The sequence below is a fragment of the Bos indicus x Bos taurus genome, chromosome 10 (genome assembly GCF_003369695.1).
Source record: "Bos indicus x Bos taurus breed Angus x Brahman F1 hybrid chromosome 10, Bos_hybrid_MaternalHap_v2.0, whole genome shotgun sequence".
NCBI classification, from domain to species: Eukaryota; Metazoa; Chordata; class Mammalia; order Artiodactyla; family Bovidae; genus Bos; species Bos indicus x Bos taurus.
This window is the reverse complement of record NC_040085.1, coordinates 38848885-38871478: the sequence shown is the minus strand read 5'-3', so window position 1 is coordinate 38871478 and position 22594 is coordinate 38848885. Positions and strand designations below refer to the sequence as shown.

General features: G+C 41.3%; 1 long non-coding RNA gene across 1 annotated transcript in view; it reads left to right on the top strand.

Annotated features, from left to right (window-relative positions):
* The first annotated feature begins 293 nt into the window (after positions 1-293).
* Positions 294-22594, top strand: part of LOC113900212 — a 35845-nt gene continuing 13544 nt past the window's right edge. The window contains exon 1 of the long non-coding RNA XR_003513090.1: positions 294-496. This is a non-coding gene — a long non-coding RNA (uncharacterized LOC113900212). The remainder of the gene's footprint in view (positions 497-22594) is intronic.

Sequence of the window (22594 nt, the reverse complement as noted above, 5' to 3'; positions counted from 1 at the left end):
AGACGGCAGCCCACCAGGCTCTCCCATCTCTGGGATTCTCCAGGCAAGAACACTGGAGTGGGTTGCCATTTCCTTCTCCAATGCATGGAAGTGAAAAGTGAAAGTGAAGTCGCGCAGTCCTGTCCGACCCTCAGCGACCCCATGGACTGCAGCCTTCCAGGCTCCTCCATCCATGGGATTTTCCATGGCAAGAGTACTGGAGTGGGGTGCCAAATGCTATCTAAATATAGCTCTAAATTCTGGGTATACTCTAATTTTGTGTTTTATTACTTATAGAACATTTTCGTCTTCACTGTTGACAGATTATAATAATAACTACTTTCATCATCGTCATCAGTATTCCACCTATACCTGATCTCTCTGCCAGCCTGACAACAATTACTAGCTCAAGTGATTTATTCAAGGAATAAGGAACGAGGTGAAATTCAAACTCACATCTCTCTGATTGTAAAACTGGTGCATTTTCTACTACACCAAGCCTCCTCTTCATCTTGAGGTAAGAATGTTTTCCATCTGAATGCATCTTTTATATTATGATGAAAGTCAGTGGAAAGATAAATTTAGCAAAATTCACTTTAAACATCTTCTGTGAGTCAAATCCTTTTTGAAAATTACAACCCCTATGGTGCTTCATATTACATCACTGAAGTTCAACCTGCTAAATCCCTGCCCCTGCCAGTCACACCAGTGTCCTTGTTTCTGAGAAAAAGCCTTGGTTTTCTTTCCTGGGAGACATGGAATTAATGCATATTTTGCAGTGAATTCTATGCAAAGTAACTATGAAGGAATAGGGCTGGGGGTGGCCTTTGTTTTCAAGGAACTTCAGCTCCATTGGGGAAGATACATATAGAGTGAACGGAATTTCTTCCAAGCCAGTTGGATGTATGCAACCATCAGCCCTAATAGTGGGGTGACAGCTACAGAGGAAGGGTCAAGTATTAGTAGGATGGTACGTCAGGGAAGGAAGACTTTAGGGAGTCAAAATGTTGAGCTATGTCTTGAAGCAAGAGAAGAATTCCTCAGCAGAATGTAACCTCAGGTGATCTAAGAGTTCACCGTCATAGGTGGAGCCTGGAACCCTCTAAGGTTTCATGGTTTGCCTGCTGTCAGGCACCGGGACACTGCTGAGCACCGGGAATACAACAGGAATGTGGACAGAGTCCTCACCCCACAGTGCTTTCAGTTTGGCAGAGACAGACCAACATGGCAGAGTGATACATGTAGAAGTCCAGTAAGGGCATGCTGCCCGGAGCATTCAGGGTGGCCTGGTCGTGAACATTTCAAGCCGGATCTGACGGGTGAGAGGAGGGAGCGCCACAAGGGGGCGCTGCAGAGGCTGAGGAGCAGTGGAGGCTGGTCCAGGAGGCTGGCGAGAAGGTGGCTGGTGGAGGGAAGGGCTGGTTGTTCGCTGGAGCATTTCCAGGTGGACCTGGAACCAGATGCGGTCATGAGAGAATACGTGGGGACCACCTGGAGATGGCATGAAAGAGGAGAAGGGGTGGCCCTGACCCCACCCTCTGCCTTTGACGCTGTTGTAAAATCCAGTGAGATGAATTCAAGGCTTGTGAGAAAGGACTCCAGGTGTCTCTTTTCTCCCCCTCGTTAGTCAGTCCGTCTTCCCTCAGCTCAGCCTGGCAGAGTTCTGGGTTTCCACCTCCTTCTATGTTCCTTGTTGGCAGTGGATAACCTCACAGAAATGGCTTCCTGGAGCTCGCAGAGCAAAGCCCACCAGCACCCAACCCCTGGACTGTTCTTCCCTTTTTCTAAACTACATGGACGGCAGCTCGCCTACACCCTGGAGGCTGTAGCTCTCGCCTCACCATGGGAGATCTGGGCAAGGGGGTAAAGGAGAGGGAGAGGGTTAGAAACCTCGGACTCTGCTTCTCTATCTGTCTCAGGAGCCACCAGCCCTGGGTCCTGTTCCCTTCCCTGCTCATCTTTTCCCCTCAGGTCTCCACTGGGGCACCAACTCTTGTGATACATGCATGTCTTTTGTGATACATGGATGTCTCCCGTAACCCTGGCCTTCAGAATTCTCTCAAATATCCAAATCTGCAACTCTGTCCCGAAGTGTAGAGAGGGCCGAGTTAGAGCCTCTGTGTGGAGATTTTGTCTGCCTCTATGAGATCTCAGTCAAGTGGGCCTTAGGAAGTATCACTATGAACAAAGCTAGTGTAGGTGATGGAATTCCAGTTGAGCTATTTCAAATCCTAAAAGATGATGCTGTGAAAGTGCTGCACTCAATATGCCAGCAAATTTGGAAAACTCAGCAGGGGCCACAGACCTGGAAAAAGTCAGTGTTCATTCCAATCCCAAAGAAAGGCAATGCCAAAGAATGCTCAAACTACCGCACAATTGCACTCATCTCACATGCTAGTAAAGTAATGCTCAAAATTCTCCAAGCCAGGCTTCAGCAGTATGTGAACCGTGAACTTCCAAATGTTCACGCTGGTTTTTAGAAAAGGCAGAGGAACCAGAAATCAAATTGCCAGCATCCACTGGATCATCGAAAAAGCAAGAGAGTTCCAGAAAAACATCTGTTTTTGCTTTATTGACTATGGCACAGCCTTTGACTGTGTGGATCACAATAAACTGTGGAAAATTCTGAAAGAGATGGGAATGCCAGACCACCTGACCTGCCTCTTGAGAAACCTGTATGCAGGTCAGGAAGCAACAGTTAGAACTGGACGTGGAACAACAGTCTGGTTCCAAATTGGGAAAGGAGTATGTCAAGGCTGTATAGTGTCACCATGCTTATTTAATTTATATGCAGAGTACATCATGAGAAACGCTGGGCTGGAGGAAGCATAAGCGGGAATCAAGATTGCTGGGAGAAATATCAGTAACCTCAGATATGCAGATGACATCGCCCTTATGGCAGAAAGTGAAGAAGAACTAAAAAGCCTCTTGATGAAAGTGAAAGAGGAGAGTGAAAAAGTTGGCTTAAAACTCAACATTCAGAAAACAAAGATCATGGCATCCGATCCCATCACTTCATGGCAGATAGATGGAGAAACAGTGGAAACAGTGGCAGACTTTATTTTTGTGGGCTCCAGAATCACTGCAGATGGTGACTGCAGCCATGAAATTAAAAGACGCTTACTCCTTGGAAGAAAAGTTATGACCAACCTGCTGCTGCTGCTAAGTCGCTTCAGTCGTGTCGGACTCTGTGCGACCCCATAGACAGCAGCCCACCAACCTAGACACATATTAAAAAGCAGAGACATTACTTTGTCAACAAAGGTCCGTCTTGTCAAGGCTATGGTTTTTCCAGTACTCATGTATGGTTGTGAGAGTTGAACTATAAAGAAAGCTGAGTGCTGAAGAATTGATGCTTCTGAACTGTGGTGTTGGAGAAGACTCTTGAGTGTCCCTTGGGCTGCAAGGAGATCCAACCAGTCCATCCTAAAGGAAATCAGTCCTGAGTGTTCATTGGAGGGACTGATGTTGAAGCTGAAACTCCAATAATTTGGCCACCTGATGCGAAGAGCTGACTCATTTGAAAAGATCCTGATGCTGGGAAAGATTGAAGGCAGGAGGAGAAGGGGACGACAGAGGATGAGATGGTTGGATGGCATCACCTACTCAATGGACATGAGTCTGAGTAAACTCTGGGAGTTGGTGATGGACAGGGAGGCCTGGCGTGCTGCAGTCCATGGGGTCACAAAGAGTCGGACACTACTGAGTGACTGAACTGAACTGATGAGATCTCAGTGGAAATAGAATGCAGCATAGAGGGCAGTCTTTGAAACCTGGTCAACCTCCCCTTTATGCATGAAGACCCTTAGAACTCATTTTTTAAGCTTGGTTTATAGAAAAGTGAAAAACTCTGGGATTATAGTTTGTTCCTCAATGGAGGGTAGCAAAGGTTTTCACTGACACAGAGAGCCAAGCCTCAGAACACTGGGAGAAAAGGGGTGGCAAGAATGCCCCTGAGAATTAAGCAGGCATTGGTTATCTTCACCAGAGACCCTATCCTCAGCCTTTATCATGATGGCAACTTATTCTCCTGCATTCTAGTCGCTAAAAGATTAAACACATTTAGATCCTTTTTTAAATATTTTAAAACATTTTATTTTATTGAAGTAAAATTTATTTACATTGTTAATTTCTGCTGTATAGCAAAGTGATTCAGTTATATATATATGTATATATATATATACATATATATATATTCTTTTTGATTGTGGTTTATCACGAGGATTGAATATAGTTCCCTGTGCTATACAGTAGTTGCTTGTTTATCCATCCGATATAGAATAGTTTGCATCTGCTTACCCTGAACTGCCAGTCCTTTCCCCCTCTCCCCTTTGGGAACCACTAGTCTGTTCTTTAGCATGGAATGATGCTAAAGCTGAAACTCCAGTACTTTGGCCACCTCATGTGAAGAGTTGACTCATTGGAAAAGACTCTGATGCTGGGAGGGATTGGGGGCAGGAGGAGAAGGGGAGGACAGAGGATGAGATGGCTGGATGGCATCACTGACTCGATGGACATGAGTCTGGGTGAATTCCGGGAGTTGGTGATGGACAGGGAAGCCTGGTGTGCTGCGATTCACGGGGTCACAAAGAGTCAGACACGACTGAGCGACTGAACTGAACTGAGTGTGTTCTCTACGTCTGTGAGTCCGGTTCTGTTTCATAGATGTGTTCATTTGTGCCATATTTTAGAGTCCACATATAAATGACATCATAGGGTATTTTTCTCTTTCTGACTTAATTCACTTAGTATGATGATAGTTGCATCCATGTTGCTGAAAATGGCATTATTTCATTCTTTTTTTATGACTGAGTAGTATTTAATTGTATATGTATGTACCAATCTTCTTTATCCATTTATCTGTTGATGGACATTTAGGTTCCTTCCATGTCTTGGCTATCATAAATAGTAATGCTATGAACATAGGGGTCCATGTATCTCTTTGAATTATAGTTTTGTCTAGATATATGCCCGGGAGTGGGATTGCTGGACCATATGGCAACTCTCTTTTTAGTTTTTTGAGGAACCTCTGTACTGTTTTCCATAGTGGCCACACCAATTTACATTCCCACCAACAATGTAGGAGGGTTTTCTTTTCTCCACACCCTCTCCAGCATTTCTTGTTTATAGACTTTTTAATTATGGCCGTTCAGGTTGGTGTGAGGTGGTTCATCATTGTAGTATTTATTTGCACTTGTCTAATAATTAGCAATGTTGAGCATCTTTTCATGTCCATTGATCCATATGTCTGTTTTTGTGCCAATATCAGATTTGATCACCGTAGCTTTGTAATATTGTCTGAAGACTGGAAGCGTTATGCTTTCTGTTTTGTTCTTTTTCTTAAGAATTGCTTTGGCTATTCTGGGTCTTTTATAGTTCCATGTAAACTTTGGGACTATTTGTTCAAGTTCTTTAGACGGTGTTATGGATAATTTGATAGGAATTGCATTGAATCTGTAGGTTGCTTTGGATAGTATGGCCATTTTAACAATATTAATTCTTCCAATTCAGGAGCATGGGATATCTTTCCTTTTCTTTGAGTCATCTTCAGTTTTCTTTATTAATGTTTTATACTTATCAGCATATAAGCCTTTCTCATCCTTGGTCAGGTTTATTCCTAAGTATTTTTGATGCGATTTTAAAAGGGATTTTTAAACATTCCGTTTCAAGCACAGTTAGATCTTGAATGTGAATGTAGAAAGTGTAGCTGTAAAATAATGCCTCTGCCACATCAACACATCAACAAGGAAACCGTAGTCCTTTGCTTAGATAGAGTAGTCCTCTTGTGTAATCGGCTGCATTGTTGATGGTCTACCACGAGGGGGCAGAAGAGCATAAGTTTTCCTCAGAAGACTGTGTACTGATGTACCAGGCCTCCCTGGTTCTTTAGTTTTCTCTCTATCTCTGCTTCACACTCTCTCAAGAGACATTTTAGAGGAAATTACACACTGCAGATGGTGATTTCAGCCATGAAATTAAAAGATGCTTACTTCTTGGAAGGAAAGTTATGACCAACCTAGATAGCATATTCAAAAGCAGAGACATTACTTTGCCAACAGAGGTCCGTCTAGTCAAGGCTATGGTTTTTCCTGTGGTCATGTATGGATGTGACAGTTGGACTGTGAGGAAGGCTGAGCCCCGAAGAATTGATGCTTTTGAACTGTGGTGTTGGAGAAGACTCTTGAGAGTCCCTTGGATTGCAAGGAGATCCAACCAGTCCATTCTAAAGGAGATCAGCCCTGGGATTTCTTTGGAAGGAATGATGCTAAAGCTGAAACTCCAGTACTTTGGCCACCTCATGAGAAGAGTTGACTCATTGGCAAAGACTCTGATGCTGGGAGGGATTGGGGGCAGGAGGAGAAGGGGACGACAGAGGATGAGATGGCTGGATGGCATCACTGACTCGATGGACGTGAGTCTCAGTGAACCCCGGGAGTTGGTGATGGACAGGGAGGCCTGGCGTGCTGCGATTCATGGGGTCGCAAAGAGTCGGACACGACTGAGCGACTGAATTGAACTGAACTGAACACAGTGCAATCTCTGAGGCAGGAAGGTTGTCTGCCTAACTGATTCTCATAGTGTGGTTCTTCAGATTTCTGAAGGTCACTAACACTTTCAGGCAGCCATGAAGTAAACTATTGTCAGATTAATACCAAGACATTATTTACCTTTTCCCCTGGGCTGTTACCAGCACCAATGGTGCAGAAACAATGGCAGTTAAAACTGATAGGGCCTCAGCGTGAATCAAACTACTAGAAGTCAGTGTATTCTCCACCATCATACATTTGCAATAATTAAAAAAAAACATCAATTTCACCTAAGAATGCCCTTGATAAAGTCGTAAAATTCTTAGTTTTATCAAATCTTGAACCTTGAATTCATTTCCTTTTAATATTCTGTGCAACAAAATGGGAATATGCATAAAACAGTTCTGCTGAATGTCAAAGGAGAAAGGTCACCCCGAAGAAAACACTTGTGTATCCTGAACAGAATCCCCTTTTTTCTGGAACACCATTTTTAGTTCAAAAATAAAAATAATTTGGCAAACAAATTATGGTTCTTCAGACTTCAGTATCTAGCAGATACTTAAAAAAAAAAAAAAGGTGAATTCATCCCTTTAAGGAAATTATCAGTATTTGTGCCCATGATACAATTTGAGCTTTTAAGTGAAAATTAGAAATCTGGAATATTTTTATCTACCACAGTTAACTTCACAAATTCTCTATATTTGGACACTTTTCTGGTGATTTTGGTGGCAATAGGAATGAATTTTGGTATTGCATAATGTAATGTATCAAAATTTGAAAGTTCTGCCTAGCTCAATGAATTACTGTTACCCTATGCATGAGTAAAAGATTTATTCAAAGCATAAGATAGATCAGTGGATTTTAGTGTAATAGAGTACAAAAAGTTCACTGATACAGTTTCAGATTCCATATTGTTATCGTCTTTTAGGAGAAATGATCATTTTGGCAGTTTGGTGTAATGTGAAAGATCATCAGCATATCTGAAAAGCTGCAGAAATTCCTCTCCCATTTCCAGCTAATTCTCTTTGTGAGGCTAGGCTTTCTTCACATGCTTCAACCAAAACAGTATCTCACAACAGACTGAAAACAGAAGCAGATACGAGACTACCATAGCCACTAACAACTATTCTACCATTTTTTGAAGAGACATTCAAGGAAATGGGTGTCTTGATTTGTTCCCCTGTCATTTAATTTCTCCAAATAAGCATGGCTTCCTTCTCTGTCTACAAACTGTCTTTAGAAAACAGCAGGTCTTGGCTACTCTGCTTTGCTAACAGTAGTATGATAATATCACCTTCTATTGTAAATGTTTTGCAGTTAACAAATACCAGACAGTCCACTCAAATAGCCTGAGGAAAACGAGGTCAGGACAGGTGTTACTCGCGGCCATATAGTAAATAGCAGAAGCCCAACTGAAACTCTGCCTTTATGATTCAAGGTCATTTGCTCCCCTGAAAAGTAATTCCCACAGGTGGTTTGTTAGAGGAGGAGGGCAGGGCGGAATTAAAGAGGACAACCAGTTCTGCATTTGGAAAAGACCAAATCTATCTTGTTTAGTCAAAACGGAAAGGGGATTCTTATGTGTGCGAGGTTATGGAGCTGAACTACACGCAAGCAGTTCATTCTTTACTCAAGTGATAGGGAGTTGTGGAAATAGGGGAAAAACAGCACTGTGTTTGCTTCAGAATCCAATGCCATGCTCCTTCCAGCTGACCTTTCAAGAGGGCTCTAGAGGTTATACTTTCTCTTTGTAGAAGTAAATGAAGTAGCCAGGTACTGGTTATAGAGTACTGGGCTTCCTTTTAAATTGCAGTGTCTTCACTTTATCTATGTGGTATGCCTTTATTTCAAACATAAACAGACAAGCAGGATGAAAATCAAGGGAGGAAAGCTATATATACAATCAAAATGATGATTTTTTCAGTAGCTGAGTAGTTTATATAATCTGACATGTGTGTCTCTTCCATTTATTCTGTTTTTCTCCTTCATACAGCTCCATCAGAGACTAGGCAACTTGAACAATATTTACATTTGTATGGTCCCTCTTAATTTTCAGAGTATTTTCACAATCATTATGTCCTCTGAACATCAGACACAGCTTTATCTCTATGCGGAAAGTAGGGTGGGTATTATTTTCTCGTGGTGCCTTTGGGAAGCAGAATTGTTTCAGTGTGATGTGTAAGATCATTCTAGACTTCCTAGACCATGAGCTGGTAGGATGAGGAGGAACTACCCCAGTGCAGTGTCCCAGAAGACCAGCACCCCCTCCCATTTGGAGAAGAGGAAGCACCAGAATACACCGTGCATTTCTATCAAGTTCCTGGTAGATGATGTGGTCTGAGGACTACAGTTTGAGAACCAGTGCTGTAACTCATACTGTGTGTTTTCAGAACTGGACTACAAACTTGTAGTCCAGTGGGTGGCATCCGTGTCTATGAAGGAACCTACCTTTTATAAGCAGTCCTTTTTACCAATGAACAGAGATTAAGTGACTGGTCCAAGGTCATACTGATAGAAATTTAATATCGTTTAAAGTAAACCCAAGGTCTTCTGATTCCTAATCAAAGGTAGTTCCTTAAGCTATTAGTCTGTTGTAAGTTTCTTTAATAGCAGACAGTGACAATTGACAATTGTTATATGTTCAACAGGTATATCTTTAGTTGAACCTTTTGCTGAGCAGGATCTAAGTAAATAGCAAAGGAAAAATAATCCTCCTTGATTTTATCCAAGATGCATTGTAGGAGATAGACATGCCCTTCAGCATACCTGAGAACATCAGGGATAGAAATATATAAAATACTTAAATTCAGCTCTTTAGAATTGCATATCTAAATGCTGTCGGTTTCTAAAGATAATAGATTTTAATCCAGTTTAATTTTTTTTTAATTTAAAATTTTTATTGAATTATAGTTCATTTACAATATTAGTTTCAGGTATACAACATAGTGATTCAATATCTTTATAGATTATGCTCCATTTAAAGTTATTATAAGCATTGGCTTTATTTCTTGTGCTATACAGTATATCCTTGTACTATATTTATTTTATACATAGTAGTTTATATCTCTTAACACCTACCCATATTTTGCCCCTTTCTCCTTTCCTTTCCCCACTGGTAACCACTAGTTTGTTTTCTGTATCTGTGAGTTTGTTTCTTTTTTGTTATATTCATTTGAACAAAAAAATTTTTTTATGTTTACTCTGAGCAAATAACTCTGCTAACTATCTCTACCAAATGAGATCTGGTCTTTGACTTACAGGAATTTATAAACTAGTGGGAAGAAGCAGAATGTTCATAACTAACTACAGAATTACGCCAGATGGAATGTGGTATCTATAAAACCGAAGGTCCACAGTATATAGTACAGGGAGACAGTGGAGAGATAGATTTCATTTAGGGAGACCTAATGAAGAAATTGCATCTGAATATGAAGGAAGTAGCATCTGAACTGATCCTCTGAAAGGGAGGAGGATTTTGCCTGGTAAAGATAGAGAAGAAGAATCTTCTGGGCAGAGAAAACTGCACTGGAAAAGATATAGGTCAGCACAGGGCTTTCTTGGGGAAGAGCTACTTTTCCATGTGGTCTGGGAAGGGCACAGGAGTGCAGTGTGTGATACAACTGGAAAGTCATGGGAGACAGCCAAGAGTGAGTGAATAGTTCTGAGCCAGGAGAGATAGGAGCCAAGGGGTGCTGTAGAGGAGGTGGCTGGGGACCGGAGAATAGACCAGCGAGGATGCGAAGCCAAACAAGGAGGACTTTTCAGAAGCTAGCATGATCAGAATGGGTTTGGGGTCTTCTGGTTTTAAACCTGGTTTTGAACCTTACTACCTCTGTGGCCTTAGGAAAATATGACTCTCTTTGGACTTTAGTTTTCTCACTTCTAAAAGGAGAGGGTAGATCCTGACTAACATCTCTCTCCCCCTAACATTCTTTGATTCTGAGGACCTTATTTGCCCTCTGTTGCAAATCTCATTCTGGATGGCTTGAATCCATTGTTCATCCTTCTTTCTAAAATGGTATGGCTCCTTCTGGGATCACAGTGTGAAATATAATGCAGTTGAAGGTCCCATTGATCTGGCCATGGTTTGGAGCAGAAGTGAGAAAATGAAATTCTTGAATTAGAACTTCATCAAACCTATCTTATTTGTAGCTTATTTCAACTGTACCAACTTTTCAAGCATAGCTATTTGCAACAGAGAAAACTTTATCTTGCTGAGTTTACAAGCTCATGGAAGCATGATTGCAGCTCTGAAAATGTGTGGGTTACTAGGCTTATTTCTAGTAAACATAAAGGTTAGCTTCAGGGGTAGAGGCCAGATTTCATAACTATAACTGGAAATCTTAGGGAACAGATGAATCATATAATACATCACTTCAACCGGAAATCGACCATGTTCCCCTGTTAGAGTCTATCTCAAAATGTTTTGTGAGATGAGCTGGAGGAACCACAGCCCAAACCATGTATGGGATGGGGTGATTAGATTCCAGCCAGAAGACCAAATATTGCCTTTTGTTCTTTCCTGGGGGTGGGGGTGGGAAGGATATGGAAAACAATGTTCTGGCCACAGAGAGGATTCCAGGGAGTAAAAATGAATCATCCCCAGCCGCCAGGAAACGCCAGGAGTTCTCTAAATGGAATGAAGTCCTCCTGTACCTTGGGTGGGAGCAGAGGGGGTGAGGGAAACAACAGCTGGTGGGGGAGCCGGAAGCTGGAGAAGGGGACACCGAAGCACGGCTGAAACTGGCAGCCATGGCAGAGGAATAAACCAAAAGGGATGTGAGTTTGTGCAGGTTTCCTGTGGGGTCCCTTAGGGAGAGGCTATTCCAGAGCTGCCCTCCGTGGTTTCCTAATCAGTTGCTGCTGCCTCTAGTCTCCACCCTGTGCAGGAGCATCTGCATAAAAATGTGGAGAATGTAACCAACTATTCACGCGTGTCCAAAAGGGCTCTGCGAATTAGGAAGCTGCACGTGCAGCCCACTGCACAAAGGGCCTCCCACCAGCAGCCTGGGAATGGGAACGGGACCTGCCGCCCTAGGCCAGGGAGGCCCAGGGGTCAACGGACATCTGGAGCCATGTCCAGGCCCTGGACTGAAGCTCTGGGGGGTGTCAGGCACATCCTGCTGCTTGCTGGAGCCTGAGGCATGGAATTGGGGCTGGATTCTCTCTTGCTTCCTGTGTGCCTTTAATTAACTTCATTAGTTAATTATATCCTAATATCTCTCCATGTATTTGGGTCCTCTTTAGTGTTTCTAAATAAGAGTTTGTTTCTAAACAGAGTTCTGTTTTTTAAACCTTTTTTTATTAAGGTCATTTTCAAACATACAAACATACAAAGAATACACAAAAAAATAGTATGTTGAACCCATACCACCTAGCTTTAGTATTTATCAATATTTTGCCAAATTTCTCTCACTTATGTCTCCTCCACTTCTTTTTCTTCCAGTGTGTTAAAGCAAATCCCAAATATATCATTTCAGCTACAAAAACTGAATATATTGCTGGCTGGTAAGGTCCCTTTTTTCCACATAATAATGCTACTATCATATGTAATAAAATTAATAATTTTTAATATCATATAATCATGGATAAAGACCATATATTTCTCGTACTACAAGATTCAAACAAGATCCACCCAATGCATATTATTTCCTCTCTTTTTAAAAAGTTTTGAAAAATATTTATTAGTGTCTGTACTGGATCTCTGCTGTGCTCCGGTTTTCTCTAGTTGTGGCAAGCAGGGTCTACCCTTTGTTGCTGCGCACGAGCTTCTCAATTGCAGCGGCTGCTCTTATCGCGGAACACGGGCTCTAGGTCTGTGGGTTTCAGTAGCTGTGGCACACAGCCTCGGCATTTGTGGCATGCAGGCTGTAGGGCGCCCAGGCTTCAGTAATTATGGCCTACAGGTCTAGTTGCTCTTCAGCATGTGGAATCTTCCCAGATCAGGGTTCGAACACTGGCAGGCGGACTGTCAACTGCTGGACCAGCAGGGAAGTGCTCCTCTCTTTTTTAGTGCCATTTATTTGTAGGAGAAATTTGATCAAACGTTTGATCAAATCTACAGAATTTCATATTCTCTGTTTGGCTGTTGCATCCTTGTTGTATTTTCCCAAGGATTCCTAGTTACTTTTCACTGGGAAATGGTATTTAGAGACCACCATATGGGCATAAGAGATAGTCTTTGCTACTGAATTATCATTGTTTTGTGGATTTTTCAGAGTAAAGAGTGAGAACATTTACACATATGAAGATGAGAGAAACTTGAGTTCTTACTGATATTTCCAATTTAAATTCAAGATTACATGGTTTTTCCTAACTGATTTGTATCTGTATGTTACTTCTCCCTTGCTGATCAGTTTGATTTCTGTGATATTATTAGTAACATCATTACTTATTAGCTTTAGTTTGAAAATAACACATTTAATGCAGGTTAAAATTTCTTTGTAATAAATCCATGGGGGTAATATTATCTCTTGTGTCTCTGAGGATATTAATTATAATGTTTTTTACATTGATATATTTTAAATTCCTTTTATTGTTTCTGTTTTCAGTGTTCAGATTTTCTTAAATATCTGGTGAACCTTGGCTGTTAACTCAAAAATAAGAGATACTAAAGCATCAGCATTACTAATAACATAAGATTACTAAAATAAGAGTATAAAACCAACAGAGTTAAGTAAAAAATCCCATAATCTCATATTTGAATAGGAAATATCAGTATAAACTGATTTTTTGTCTCTTAAATTAAAAATAACATATTTCATTGCTCTGACTGTTGAAAAGGCCTAGAAACAATGAATTTAGTAGTAATAAGCGCAACAGGCATTCACATTATGGTCTCTGAATACCATTCCCTACTAAGAGGAACCAGAAATCTTTGGGGAAATGCCTGACTCCAAGTTTGCCCTGTGCTGTGCTTAGTCACTCAGTTGTGTCTGACTCTTTGCAGATTCCAAGTTTAGGGCGGGACTTAAAAAGTGAGTCTGGGACATTATCTTAAGTCAAAGAAGAAATGAGGAAATCTTTCAAAACAAATAGTCAAATCGAAACGATGTAAAAGCCATTCTTAAGAGGCTCCCACTGGCCAAAGATGGGGCAATATGTACATGAAAAAAATTAGAACACATCAGATAATGAAAAATTAATGAATTTATGCAGGTCAGGAAGCAACAGTTAGAACTGGAAATGGAACAGACTGGTTCCAAATAGGAAAAGGAGTGTGTCAAGGCTGTATATTGTCACCTTGCTTATTTAACTTATATGCAGAGTACATCATGAGAAATGCTGGGCTCTAAGAAGCACAAGCTGGAATCAAGATTGCCGGGAGAAACATCAACAACCTCAGATATGCAGATGACACCACCCTTATGGCAGAAAGTGAAGAGGAACTAAGAAACCTCTTGATGAATGTGAAAGAGGAGAGTGAAAAAGTTGACTTAAAGCTCAACATTCAGAAAACGAAGATCATGGCATCCAGTCCCATCACTTCATGGGAAATAGATGGGGAAACAGTGGAAACGCAGGCTGACTTTATTTTTGGGGGCTCCAAAATCACTGCAGATGGTGATTGCAGCCCTGAAATTAAAAGATGCTTACTCCTTGGAAGGAAAGTTATGACCAACCTAGACAGTGTATTAAAAAGCAGAGACATTACTTTGTCAACAAAGGTCTGTCTAGTCAAGGCTATAGTTTTTCCAGTGGTCATGTATGGATGTGAGAGTTGGACTATAAAGAAAGCTGAGCACCGAAAAATTGGTGCTTCTGAACTGTGGTGTTGGAGAAGACTCTTGAGTGTCCCTTGGACTGCAAGGAGATCCAACCAGTCCATCCTAAGGGAAATCAGTCCTGAATATTCATTGGAAGGACTGATGTTGAAGCTGAAACTCCAGTACTTTGGCCACCTGATGCAAAGAGCTGACTCATTTGAAAAGACCCTGATGCTGGGAAAGATCGAAGGCAGGAGGAGAAGGGGATGACAGAGGATGAGGTAGTTGGATGGCATCACTGACTCAATGGACATGAGTTTGGGTGAACTCCAGGAGTTGGTGATGGACAGGGAGGCCTGGCGTGCTGTGGTTCATGGGGTCACCAAGAGTCAGATATGACTGAACGACTGAACTGAACTGAACTGAAAATGATTAAAAAAAATATGTCTTTAGTTGTTTTTGGAGGTCACTAGGGCACCAGATCATCACTCAAAAATGTATTCAATTCAGCTCAGTTGCTCAGTCGTGTCTGACTCTGTGATCCAATGGACTGTAGCACACAAGGCTTCCCTGTCCATCACCAACTCCTGGAGATTGCTCAAACTCATGTCCATGAAGTCGGTGATGCCATCCAACCATCTCATCCTCCATCGTCCCCTTCTCCTGCTGCCTTCAATCTTTCTCAGCATCAGGGTCTTTTCCAAAGAGTCAGTTCTGTGCATCAGGTGGCCAAAGTTGGAGTTTCAGCTTCAGCTTCAGTCCTTCCAATGAATATTCAGGACTGATTTCCTTTAAGATGGACTGGTTGGATCTCCTTGCAATCCAAGGGACTCTCAAGAGTCTTCTTAAACACCACAGTTCAGAAATATCAATTCTTTGGCACTCAACTTTATTTATAGTCCAATTCTCACATCCATACATGACTACTGGAAAAACCACAGCTTTGACTAGACTACCTTTGTTGGCAAAGTAATGTCTCTGCTTTTTAATATGCTGTCTAGGTTGGTCATAACTTTCCTTCCAAGGAGTAAGCGTCTTTTAATTTCATGGTTGCAGTCACCATCTGCAGTGATTCTGGAGCCCACAAAAATAGTCTGCCACTGTTTCCACTGTTTCCCCATCTATTTGCCATGAAGTGATGGGACCGGATGCCATGATCTTAGTTTTCTGAATTTTGGTTTTAAGCCAACTTTTTCACTGTCCTCTTTCACTTTCACCAAGAGGCTCTTTAGTTCTTCTTCACTTTCTGCCGGAAGAGTGGTATCATCTGCATATCTGAGGTTATTGATATTTCTCTGCAATCTTGATTCCAGCTTGTGCTTCATCCAGCCCAACATTTCACATGATGTACTCTGCGTATAAGTTAAATAAGCAATGTGACAATATACAGCCTTGACATATGCCTTTCCCAATTTGGAACCAGTCTATTGTTCCATGTCCAGTTCTAACTATTACTTCTTGAAATACAAAAATGTATTAAAAAGGGAAATATCAAGGATTTTATTCTGCCTTTCCTGTATGAACTATATTTCACGATAACCAAATTATTTATGAGGGAAAGTTTTTTATGGAATAATTCAACCAGCGAATGCAGAAGGAATCATGGAATTATAAAATCGTCATTTTGAAACCCCAAATAAAACAATGGATCTAGACAACAATTATGTTTGCTAAAACAGTTAAGTTAAAAGTCAATGAAGAGGGACTTCCCTCATGGCCCAGTGGTTAAGACTGTGCTCCCAATGCAGGATACATAGGTTCCATCCCTGATCAGGGAAATAGATCCTGCACATGGCAACAAAGATCCCACATACTACAACTAAGACCAGGCACAGCCAAATAAATTGAAAAAAAAAAGTCAATGAAGAACTTCATAATGGAAATATTGGATTGCTATCACCTGAATCCACCGATTCCCTTAGTATAATTAAAAATAAAACAACTTGACTGTATAATGATGTCCTACAATAAGAAAAACACACCACTTAAGAAGTATTCTTGCCTAAAAAAATTAGACCTGAATCTTATCCAGCCAATAGCTTTAGCTATCAGCTCACAGAAAATAAGGCAAAGAATATTTTAAACAAAACCACCAAGATGCAATAAATCAAATCCTGAATGAGATATTCTATAGGCCAAATGAGCTAGTTTTTCTGAAATAATGACATAAAAATTGAGGGATGGATTTATAAGCAATGAAAGATATTTAACCAAATCCAATGTATGAAACTGTTTAGATTCTGACTTGAACAAACTTGTGACAAAATACATCTGAGATTATCAGGGAAATTTGAAGATAGACTTAATATTCAATTATATAAACAAATTATTTTAAGTTGTATTATTATCAAAATGGGATAATTGGCATTTTTTAAAACTTCTTAACAGTTAAAGATAGATGTATATAGAAGTATTTCCAGGTGAATTAATATCATGTCTGAGATTTGCTTTAAAATACACCAGGAAAAAAAAGGAGAATAGATTTTTAAAAACTGCTGTTAAATGGGTGCTTGTGAGTTCATTATACTTTTCTTTCTACTTTTAAGTTCGAAATTTTCTATCATTAACGGTTTTAAAAAATAAAAAGATGAACTATTGATATCTAAGTTATCTCTAAATAAACATAGTTTATAAAAAATAGGAAAAATACACCTTGGTGAACATAGAAAAAGAGGGAAAAAAGGAAACTGGACATTTCCAAAAGAATATTTAAATGAACAAAATAATCTGGTGAACTAACCATCTCCTCTATATATTTCCATTTCTCTCTCTATTGGCATCACCAACCTAAAAGAACCCAGTTAGCTCTCTTCCATATGATTCTAGTAATATTCAGACAAATCCCAGTTCCTCTGACTTTTTTCTTAGAACTAGCTCCTTTCTGTTTGCATGTGTAATGCCACCTAATCCAGCCATGACAAAATTTCCTGTGACTGATGTGATTTACGGTTTGTCTTATAAGGTTATATCTTAGCTCTATTTTTCCAGAAGTCACTAAAAGAGACACCCAAATTGCATAAGTAAGCCCTGTTTGAGTCACAGTACAAGTTGGGATACGACTTATTCCCCCTTAGCCAGGTTGATTCTTCTCCACTGGTGAGTCCTGGCTTTGCCACTTCAGCCCTGACACCAAGTTGGGGGCCTCCCAAGCCTGTTACCCACCATCTACTTACAATAGTGACCAGAAAAAGAAATGAATATTTCTCTTTCTGAAAGCTAATCTATTTCACAGCGTAGCTAACAACCAGCCTGATTCAAAATTAAAATGCTTCCAGTACAGACTTCTCCTTCTCTTCAGAGTCAAGGGCCAGGGGGAACAAGTGCGCCTTGTGTTCTGCCCTCGAGGTCAGCAGATTGAATGTGGCCTTGTGTGTGCTGTGAATGTACAGTGCATGACATCATGCATATTCAGTGGGCTTTCCAAACTGGAGTCTCACTAGTGGCCCCAAATTTTCTTTTTAGAAAAGCACTCCTCTTTGATTTCTGAGATTGTTCTACTATCCTGTGACTTCCCTTTTTTCTGCCTTAGCCATGACTCCTCCTCCTCCTGACTTGCTCCTTTTCCTCTCCTTCCCTTGCTTTTCCTCTCTTCTGCCTTCTCCTATTCTCTCTTCCCCTCCCTTCCCATCCTCTTTCTCTTTCCATTTTCCATACATAAAACTAACAGCAACTATCAATTTTTTTAAATATCAATTAGGTTCAGTTGCCCAGTCGTGTCAACTCTTTGCAACCTCCCAGACTGCAGCATGCCAGGCTTCCCTGTCCATCACAACTCCTGGAGCTTGTTCAAACTCAAGTCCATCGAGTCAGTGATACCATCCCACCATCTCATCCTTTGTCATCCTCTCCTCCTGCCTTAAGTCTTTCCCAGCATCAGTCTTTTCCAAGGAGTCAGTTCTTCACATCAGGTGTCCAAGGTGTTGGAGTTTCAGCTTCAGTATCAGTCCTTGCAATGAATATTCAGGACTGATTTCCTTTAGAACTGACTGGTTGGATCTCCTTGCAGTCCAAGGGACTCTCAAGAATCTTCTCCAACACCACAGTTCAGAAACATCAATTCTTCAGCACTCAATTTTCTTTATAGTCCAACTCTCACATCCATATATGACTACCGGAAAAACCATAGCTTTGACTCTATGGACCTTTGTCAGCAAAGAAATGTCTCTGGTTTTTAATATGCTGTCTAGATGGTTGTAGCTTTTCTTCCAAGAGCAAGCATCTTTTAATTTCATGGCTGCAGTCACCATCTGAAGTGATTTTGGAGCCCCCCAAAATAAAGTCTGTGACTGTTTCCATTGTTTCCCCATCTATTTGCCATGAAGTGATGGGACTGGGTGCCATGATCTTCATTTTTTGAATGTTGAGTTTTAAGCCAGCTTTTTCACTCTCCTCTTTCACTTTCTCCAAGAGGCTCTTTAGTTGCTCTTTGCCATAAAGGTGGTGTCATCTGAATATCTGAGGTTATTGATATTTTTTCTGGCAATCTTGATTCCAGTGTGTGCTTCATCCAGCCTGGCATTTTACATGATGTACTCTGCATATAAATTAAATAAGCAAGGTGACAATATACAGCCTTGATGTACTCCTTTTCCAATTTGGAACCAGTCCGTTGTTCCATGTCCTATTCTAACTGTTGTTTCTATATGTTTCTCAGGAGGCAGTTAAGGTGGTCTGGTATTCCCATCTCTTTCAGAATTTTCCAGGTTTGTTGTGATCCACATAGTCAAAGGCTTTAGTGTAGTTACTGAAGCAGAAGTAGATGTTTTTCTGGAATTCTCTTGCTTTTTTATGATCCAACGGATGTTGGTAATTTGATCTCTGGTTCCTCTGCATTTTCTAAATCCAGTTTGAACATCTGGAAGTTCTCGGTTTATGTACTTTTGAAGCCTTGCTTGGAGAATTTTGAGCATAACTTTGCTAGCGTGTGAGATGAGTGCAATTGTGCAATAGTTTGAATATTCTTTGGCATTGCCCTTCTTTGGGATTGAAATGAAAACTGATCTTTTCCAGTCCTGTGGCCACTGCTGAGTTTTCCAAATTTGCTGGCATATAGAGTGCAGCAAGCACTTTCACAGCATCATCTTTTAGGATTTGAAATAGCTCAGCTGGAATTCCATCACTTTCACTAACTTTGTTCATAGTGTTGCTTCCTTAGGGCTGCTTGACTTTTCAATCCAGGATGTCTGGCTGTAGTTGAGTGATCACACCATCGTGGTTATTTGCATCATGAAGATCTTTATTGTATAGTTCTTCTGTGTATTCTTGCCACCTCTTCTTAATATCTTCTGCTTCTGTTAGGTACATACCATTTCTGTCCTTTATTGTGCCCATCTTTGCATGAAATGTTTCCTAATTTTCTTGAAGAGATCTCTAGTCTTTCCCATTCTGTTGTTTTCCTCTATTTCTTTGCATTGATTGCTGAGGAAGGCTTTCTTATCCCTCCTTTCTATTCTTTGGAAATCTGTATTCAGATGGATGTGTTTTTCCTTTTGTCCTTTGCCTTTGCTTCTCTTCTTTTCTCATCTATTTGTAAGTCCTCCTCAGACAACCATTTTGCCTTTTTGCATTTCTTTTTCTTGAGGATGGTTTTGATCATGGCCTCCCACTCAATCAAATCTAATCCCTTGAATTTATTTGTGACTTCCTCTGTATAATCGTAAGGGATTTGATTTAGGTCATATCTGAATGGTCTAGTGGTTTTTCCTACTTTCTTCAATTTAAGTCTGAATTTGGCAACAAGGAGTTCATGATCCAAATCACAGTCCGCTCCCAGTCTTGTTTTTGCTGACTGTGTAGAGCTTCTCCATCTTTGGCTGCAAAGAATATAATCAATCTGATTTCAGTATTGAGCATCTGGTGATGTCCATGTGTAGAGTCATCTCTTGTGTTGTTGGAAGAGGGTGTTTGCTATGACCAGTGCATTCTCTTGGCAAACTTTGCCCTGCTTCATTTTGTACTCCAAGGCCAAACTTGCCTGTTACTCCAGGTATCTCTTGACTTCCTACTAAATATAATTTATTTATTTTATTTTTGGCCGTGCTGAGTCTTCATTGCTGCATGTGGGCTTTCTCTAATTGTGGCGAGCAGGGACTTCTCTGTTGTTGTGGTGCTTGGGCTTCTCATTGCAATGGCTTCTCTTGTTGAGGAGGACAGGCTGTAGGGTGAGTGGACTGCAGTAGTCGTTTCACGTGGGCTCAGTAGTTGCGGCTCCCAGGCTCTAGAGCACAGGCTTAATAGTTATGGCGTACGGGCTTAGTTGCTCCTCAGCATGTGAGATCTTCCCCCACGAGGGACTGATGTCGCCTGCATTGTGTCCTGCAACCCATGTCTCCTGCATTGGCAGGTGGTTTCCTTACCACTGAGCCACTAGAGAAGCTCTCAGATTCTTAATCTAGTTTTTAAGCACAATTATTTCTAGCCACTCAAAGGAAACTTCAACTTATACTTGGTACAGCATTTTGAAATGAAAGCCTCAGTTTAGGCCAGCCTAGCCAGGGCTTTCCTGGTGGCTCAGTTGGTGAAGAATCTGCCTGCAACGTGGGAGACCTGGGTTCGATCCTTGGCCTGGGAAGATCCCCTGGAGGAGGGCATGGCAGCCCACTCCAGTATTCTTGCCTGGAGAATCCCCATGGACAGAGGAGCCTGGTTGGCTACAGTCCATGGGGTCACAAAGAGTCAGACACGACTGACTGACAAAGCACAGAACACACAGCCAGATATCTCAGAAGCCAACCCTCTGATGGCCATTGGGATTAGTGCTTATTTACTCATCTTTGCTAAAGTGAGACAAGAAGAGGAATGAACGTTTAGTTAAGAAGCAAGGACAATTTGTTTTTCTTAAAGCTGATTTCTGGTTAATATCTGAATGGGAAGGTATTTGAAGCTTGCATCCAAAAGAATATTGTTTGGCCTTTGAGAAATGGGCCACTCAAAGTCAGAAACACAGGCAGATATCTCCATGTATTTGTCTGTTGGCGTTTGAAATTATATAATCCTCAAATAAATGAATTACAGCCCCTGCATCTGGCAGGACTTCTCCTCCAGGCTGAGAAGCAGTTTGGGTCCCGGCAGCTGGAGAATTTACAGACACCAGAGTCCAGTTTCCAGCTGAGCAGGGGAGAGGCTCGAGCAGAAGCCAGCCAGGTGCAGGCCAAGCTCAGGGCTACAGCTGGGGAGAGGGGCTTCCATGTGGGTGAGGGTCAGCCCGAGGGCGGATTTGCCAAAACTGAGATGATCTGGAGGGCTCTGGAATTCTCATTAGGCCTTGGTGGTGAGATGAAATTTGGACTTTGATCCTCTGGGCAAGGTCAGACCCCCTTGAGAGGGATTCTAATCAGCGCTTACCCTCTGTTTCATGGAGGAGGGGAAAATTTGCAACGTCCTGAACACAGAAAAGAAACCTCTTTTAAAGCTGTCTTTTTTCAAAGGGGAAGTGTGTCATTTTAGACATTCAGGTACAATGTAAACAGGATTTAATAGCTTAGCTGAGAAATTGTTGCTTTGTTTGCCTTGAAGAAGCTGTGTAAAAATATTCAGGACTGCTTGACCGTTTTCTAAAATTTAAATGTGTGTGGCCGACACTGGGTGGGGGTGGGGAAGTGGGGTGGGTGCTTGGCATGTAAGGATGGTCTGGGGCCCTAATGATAGGTTGACTTGGTCATGTGGCTTTGTACAATTTAGAAGGGTAAAACCAGTGTCTCTTTCTATGCTGACTTCTATAACCACCCCTTTGTATCACATGGCAGCCAAGGATATTTTGGGGTCTGGCTAAAAGGATGTTAAATTAAAGATATACATTGAGTTTGGGTTCAGTGAGATATATTTATATAGTTTACAGGTATTCTGGGTATACTTATTTCTGGCTGTTTGAATATAAGAGTGGCTTTTAGGAATGATCTTAAAAATTTTAAGTTTTAGCTATAACTCACATATTATAAACTTGACCTTTTAAAAGCATATAGTTTAGTGACTTTAGTATGTTCCGCACTCCAGTACTCTTGCCTGGAAAATCCATGGATGGAGGAGCCTGCTAGACTGCAGTCCATGGTGTCACAAAGAGTCAGACACGACTGAGTGACTTCACTTTCCCTTTTCACTTTCCTGCGTTGGAGAAGGAAATGGCAACCCACTCCAGTGTTCTTGCCTGGAGAATCCCAGGGATGGCGGAGCCTGGTCTATGGGGTAGCACAGAGTTGGACACGACTGAAGCGACTTAGCAGCAGCAGCCGCAAAGTTGTGAAACTATCACAGCTCTTTAATTCTAGAACATTTTCATCCCTCCCCTAAAGAAACCACATCAGTAGTCCCTACCTATTCTCTCCCTTCCTCTCACCAGCCGACTCCTAAATCCCTTCCTAAATATCTTCTGTTTCTGAATTTGCT